A 6,000-nucleotide genomic window follows, 5' to 3' on the forward strand; every position below is an offset into this window, starting at 1 on the left:
GAGGGAGAGGCCTACTTAGTACGCATACACCAGCCTGGGAGATCGCAGCGCTCCGGTCTTTGGTGCACAAATTGAGAAACACAGGCTTCAAGACGGTCACGCTGCGTTATACAGGGTGTCCCTAAATTGCCTCCCACGGACTAGCCAGCATAATACCTCGTTAAAATCCAACCGAGAATTTCTTTTCCGGAAGCTCGTCCGACGCATAGCTTTTGAATCATAAGCGATAGCGTTAGGCCAATCTGAGTGCACCATTTCATCTGGATTGGCCGCCACGGAAATTGCTGTTTTGTTCGTCTGGGTGAATTATTATTATTCGTTTACGAATTAAATATCGGCACCTCCCCTCTCTTCCTTTTGTACCCCTTCTCGGGCGCTGACCTCGGTATTGTTGCCGCGGCACACGCTGCCGGCCGCACATCCATGGGCGTACACTTGTGTACAGTGTGTAAACAGAAGCGCATCCTCAAGCATAAGGGGTGCAGCAGCGAGAGAGGGGAGGTGCCAATATTTAATTCATAAACGAATAATAATAATTCACCACGACGAACAAAACAGCAATTTCTGTGGCGGCAAATCTAGATGAAATGGCGCACTCTGATTGGCCTAGCGCTATCGCTTATGATTCAAAAACTATGCGTCGGACGAGCTTCCAGAAAAGAAATTCTCGGTTGGATTTTAACGAGGTATCATGCTGGCTAGTCCGTGGGAGGCAATTTAGGAACACCCTGTATAGGAAGGGACTTGGAGTGCCCAGATCTGTCTATAAGACTGTGGTCAACGGTGATAGTTGCGATAGGTATGCATACCGGGTGTCTTTGAGTGAACGCTGCAGTTTGCAGGGTTCCCTACCGCCGAGTAACACAAATATCGGTATGAGTTATCTGTATGATGCGCGTTTCAGGTCATGTAGTACCTTTATCGACCGACCAAGCTCACCCTTTCTTTGTCCTATATTAAATAAACAAACGAATGGAATGGGTTCAAATTTCGACGGTGCATCACTCTTTTGCAACGGAATTCAGGAAAAAGTTACTCGTGTCTTCATGTACTATTATCTCCCATATCTCCCATATTTCAGGGGCCAAAAAGTGAATACCTGAAATACTATGCACGATTCCGGAAAGAATGAGGAGTAAAATGAGCCACCGTGAGAGTGTTTTCATGCAATATTAACGTCGCTAGAGGAGAACTAGGAAATACAAGAATTTCGTAAATGAAAAATACTCACGATCAACTGGGCGCCCGGCCAAGCGTTTCTTGATTGCCCGTGCGCCTAGCTGATTGTGAGAGCATTTTTGCAATGAGCAAAGACTGCCCGTGATGCCAAGTTGTATGGATTTGGCCAAGCAGTTGTTTCGTTGTTTATAACATATGCTGAAGCGCATAGTAATCGCGTTCCAGAGTCAAATTGAGTGATTATTGGGAGCGAACCGAAATTCGCTGGCAGCGCTAAAAACTCCCTAGGACAGAGGTGGAGCTACTCACGAACTTAGTAGTGCAGCAAAGATAAAAGATTGTTGACAGCCCCAGGAGCTAATGTTGGAACGCACCCTATATCACATGACTTGATGAAAGTGATTTTGACTGTACTTCTGTTTTACCGATATTTGTTCTCCTCAGCGCGCAGCGTTAACCCCTTGAGTGCCGCGGACAAAGATCTTAGTTTTTCTCGACTTGGCCCAAAGTGCCGAGAAATCACGAATCTTTGTTCAATGAATAAGTGCCCTAGCAACGCCTGATAATATGTCACCCGTAACTAAAGCTTATTTTCCTATATTTTGGGCTATGCTGAAAAGGATCACATCATTCATTTCCTGATAGCCCATGCTGGGAAACTAATCTCGCGGTTACAAAGTTATAGTTCTTATCATTTCCAAGAAATCTTTGTCCTGACATAGTAGTCAAGTAGACGGGAGAAATGATCACCAAATGATCAGATATTGGGCACCCGGGGGTTTTCGGGGGCGCTGATCATGAATCCGAAATCGGATTTGACAAATTCCAAGATGGAGACCTACTACTGCGCATACGCATTAGTATGACTGGCGTATAATTGAGGAATTGCTCCGAAACTGGTCACTCGGGGGTTTTCGGTGGCGCTGATCATGGATCCGATACCACATTTGCGAAATTCTCAAACGGAGACCCACCACTGCGCATGTGCATTAGAAAAAGACCTTTATAATCGAGGATTTGAGCTGTCTTCGAACTTGGAAGTTTTTGGGAGTGCTGATCGCGGGAATGTAATCGAGTTCACAAAATTTCAATATCCTGACCCAGTAATGGACATATGCGATAGAATATTCCGTATGAATGTGACTGCAATGGTATACCTGAATTGATGATTCAGAAGTTTGCGGGCACGCAGAGTGTACAATTCCACAGCGAATCCTGAATTCTACATGAGCCATACCAATGCGCATGCGCAGTAATCGGTCGCCATCTTGGAATGTTGTAAATCCGATATCGGATTTGCGACCAGCGCTCTCGAAAACCCCGAGTGACCAATTCCAGATCGATTCCTCGTTTATACGCCAGGCATACTAATGCGCATGCGCGTTAGTGGGTGGCCATCTTGGGATTTTTTAGATCTGGTTTCGGATTCATGATCAGCACCCTCAAATACTCCGGCGTGACCAGTTTCAGAGCTATTCCTCAATTATACGTCAGTCATACCAACGCGCATGCGCAGTAGTAGGTCGCCATCTTGGAATTTTCCAAATCCGATATCGGATTCGTGATCAGCGCTCCTGAAAATCCCCGAGTAACCAATTCCAGATCTATTCCTCAAGTATAGATCAGTCATACTAATGCGCATGCGCAGTAGCCCGTCGCCGTCTTGAAATTTTGCAAATCTGATATCGGATTCGTGATCAGCGCCCCCAAGAACCCCGAGTGATCAATTTCAGACGAATTGCTCTAAGTTTGAGTTTTAGCACCTTGGGCACATTTCATAAAATTGACTTGGCACTCAAGGGGTTAAGACTGCTAGCCTTATGGAGTTATGTGAAGTTGGCCTGAATACTTCGAATTTCTTAAATTTTGTGTCAAAAAATTTTTCCCAAATTGCTTGGTATTTTTTATTATTTGCTCCCAAGCGGCTTTCGAGAAATTTGAAAAAAAAAATGAAAACGTATATCTGGCAGTGGCCAAGTGTTTCGCGAATTCTCGAAAATCATGAAATTCGTGGGTAATTCGTGTACCGTATAATTGCTCTTAATTGCTCCGTCATTTTTTTTGTTTACTCCCACACGGTTTTTGGAAAAGTCCACAAAACATTGCAAGTAACGTGAGTCGGTAACGTTTCCAGTAAAATGCCGCCAAATTCAAACAAATGTTGGTGACAGAATATTCGTTATTCCATTCGTTGACTCGTTGACTGAAGAATATCCAAATTAAAAACATCTGAAATGTAAAAAAGCCGCCAAGTGCCATAATTACTTTATAATGAAAAACTCATCGTCAATCTTTGCCGTGAAATCAGGAAAAATAGCAAGCACGACCTCCCCGCACGTACAGGTCGTGAAGTTGGACCTCGCTTTTCGTGTCGTGATGTGGAAACATCATTCCAAGAGCTACGTACTTGGCGGGCACACTTTTTCTTTTTCACCCATACTCGGCCTATGTGCCCTTGTAAATTTAATCAAATTGCACAAGCAATGATAATCTTATTAGCTTTGAATCAAATAATTGAGTAACGATAAAAATTGTATTTATATATGGTGATAATGATATGTTTTCTGTATTCTATAATTACTGCTTACGGAAACAACTTAAATCGATCGTTGAGGGTTTATTCATGAGGTGAGAATTGAATATCAAACTAACACAATTTAATACAACTTTATTTTAATGAGAGAAAATAAAAATTCTTCGCCTGTAGCGGGTAAATTCACGAACTGCCTGGAAATTGCTATGCCATCATAAGGATTTGACCACAATTAAAAAAGGCTTATCTTTGAATTGATAACCTTTTCTTTAGAAAAATATTTTTGCATATTTAGTAGGATATAAGATAAACTACTGATAGTGTGACTTTTATTACTTATACTTCCGGTCAACGGCTGTTTTGAACTGCTTGATGTGTATCGGGATAGGGAAAATCGCTGCGTGCGAGCGCACGGACGCAACGATTTTCCCATTTTCCAGTAACAGGTAGATATTATTCATTGATACTATGTCGCAAATATTAAAGCGAGAAACACTGACAATACGATTAAGTTTTTTTTCTAGACAGTGACGTATTATTTTTGATAGTAGCACAAAACTTTGAGAAAACAATAGGAAAGTCAATTTTTATTTGGCCCGTAGTATTTAGTGACGCTGCAGATAAAAAATTAGAACTTATTATCTCCAGAGTGGCAATATTGAAAGGTGTACTTGCTGTGTATGAGCATAAGAAATATTACACAATAATATCCAGTCAGTTTTCGAATTTGCCAGATACGGGTTAAACTAAGAAGCTACAAAGGATTTTTAATTTCGTTGAAAATATGTAAATTTGAACAACTAGTGAATTTGAAAAATTAACGACGGAGCCAGGAATCGAACCTGGTATCTAGAGATACTTTACCGGAGACTTACTCCATTAGACCACCTAGCCGCCCTGACTCTGTTGTCATTCATTTCTCTCATAACCAGTGAGTTCAAATTTGTTTTCCTGTGCCCAATTTATGTATGAGTAAGAATTTCTTCTCTGCATGCACGATGTAAGGAGACTGTAGTGTGTAGATGTTGTGTTTACCCTTTCAATCCTTTGCTTCCGATGAGAAGCCCGTAAGACGGCAATGCCATCTAATAAATGAGATGCGGGTGTGCAAATCATTAATCTACGAGAGAATTTTGTTGAAAATATGTAAATTTGAACAACTAGTGAATTTGAAAAATTAACGACGGAGCCAGGAATCGAACCTGGTATCTAGAGATGCTTTACCGGAGACTTACTCCACTAGACCACCTAGCCGCCCTGACTCTGTTGTCATTAATTTCTTTCATAACCAGTGAGTTCAAATTTGTTTTCCTGTGCCCGATTTATGTATGAGTAAGAATTTCTTCTCTGCATGCACGATGTAAGGAGACTGTAGTGTGTAGATGTTGTGTTTATCCTTTCAATTTTTAATTTCTCTGACCAAACTAAAGTTATGCTAGGCTGGCTGTTGGTTTTATTTCCCTCCCCTTTCCACGGTAAAGTTATATACTTTGAGTAATGTGTTGACAACGAGACAGACGAGAACGTGTTTAACTATAACGTATGTTTAATAGCGATTAATCCAAGTACAATGATCCTTGTTGGTAGACAAAACATAAGGTTTTACAAAATATAACCGTAGACAGCAAAATTAAAAATAAAATTAAAGAAACAATAAATCTATCAGAATTCGTCGGTGCTGCTCCTAAACTTCCCTACAGCTCAAACGTTAAATACGCGGGTCTTCTCAATATTTCCTCAAGAGGTCCCTGGCTATCGTAGACTCTAATTTCTATACTCTTTACTAAATTTCGGACTAAGCTCTATCCTTGAATTTCCTCTCTAAATCTCGTGAAGCTGAATTCGATAACGTTCTCTAGATGAGAAACGCCTCGTTACAACATGACGCAGCTCGGCGCTATGCCGGACAACTGGAATAATAACTTTGACTATCCTTCTCTTCGGTGACGCAGTTCGGCGTTTTGCCGGAGAACTGGTGACCGCTCTTCGTGGTCCTCCAGTTTTATACTCTGCCGAAATTTCCAGATGCTAGACACTGGAATCGTTCACACAGCTACAGCTAGACTCACATCAGTAGTTTGGGTCACCAATTACCGATAAAGTATTGAAATACACCGGACAACGGGCATTCTGTCGCTCTAATCGAACGAACCGAGGAAGGAGTAATTGTTGGATGAAAGATTTAATTAATGGGATTACCTTTTGAGAATAATCTGGACATGATGACTTGCAGCGTAGATTGGTAAGAGGGTTTAACGGAATGACTGATTTTCATATATTTGGATACT

The sequence above is a fragment of the Neodiprion fabricii genome, chromosome 1 (assembly GCF_021155785.1).
Source record: "Neodiprion fabricii isolate iyNeoFabr1 chromosome 1, iyNeoFabr1.1, whole genome shotgun sequence".
NCBI classification, from domain to species: Eukaryota; Metazoa; Arthropoda; class Insecta; order Hymenoptera; family Diprionidae; genus Neodiprion; species Neodiprion fabricii.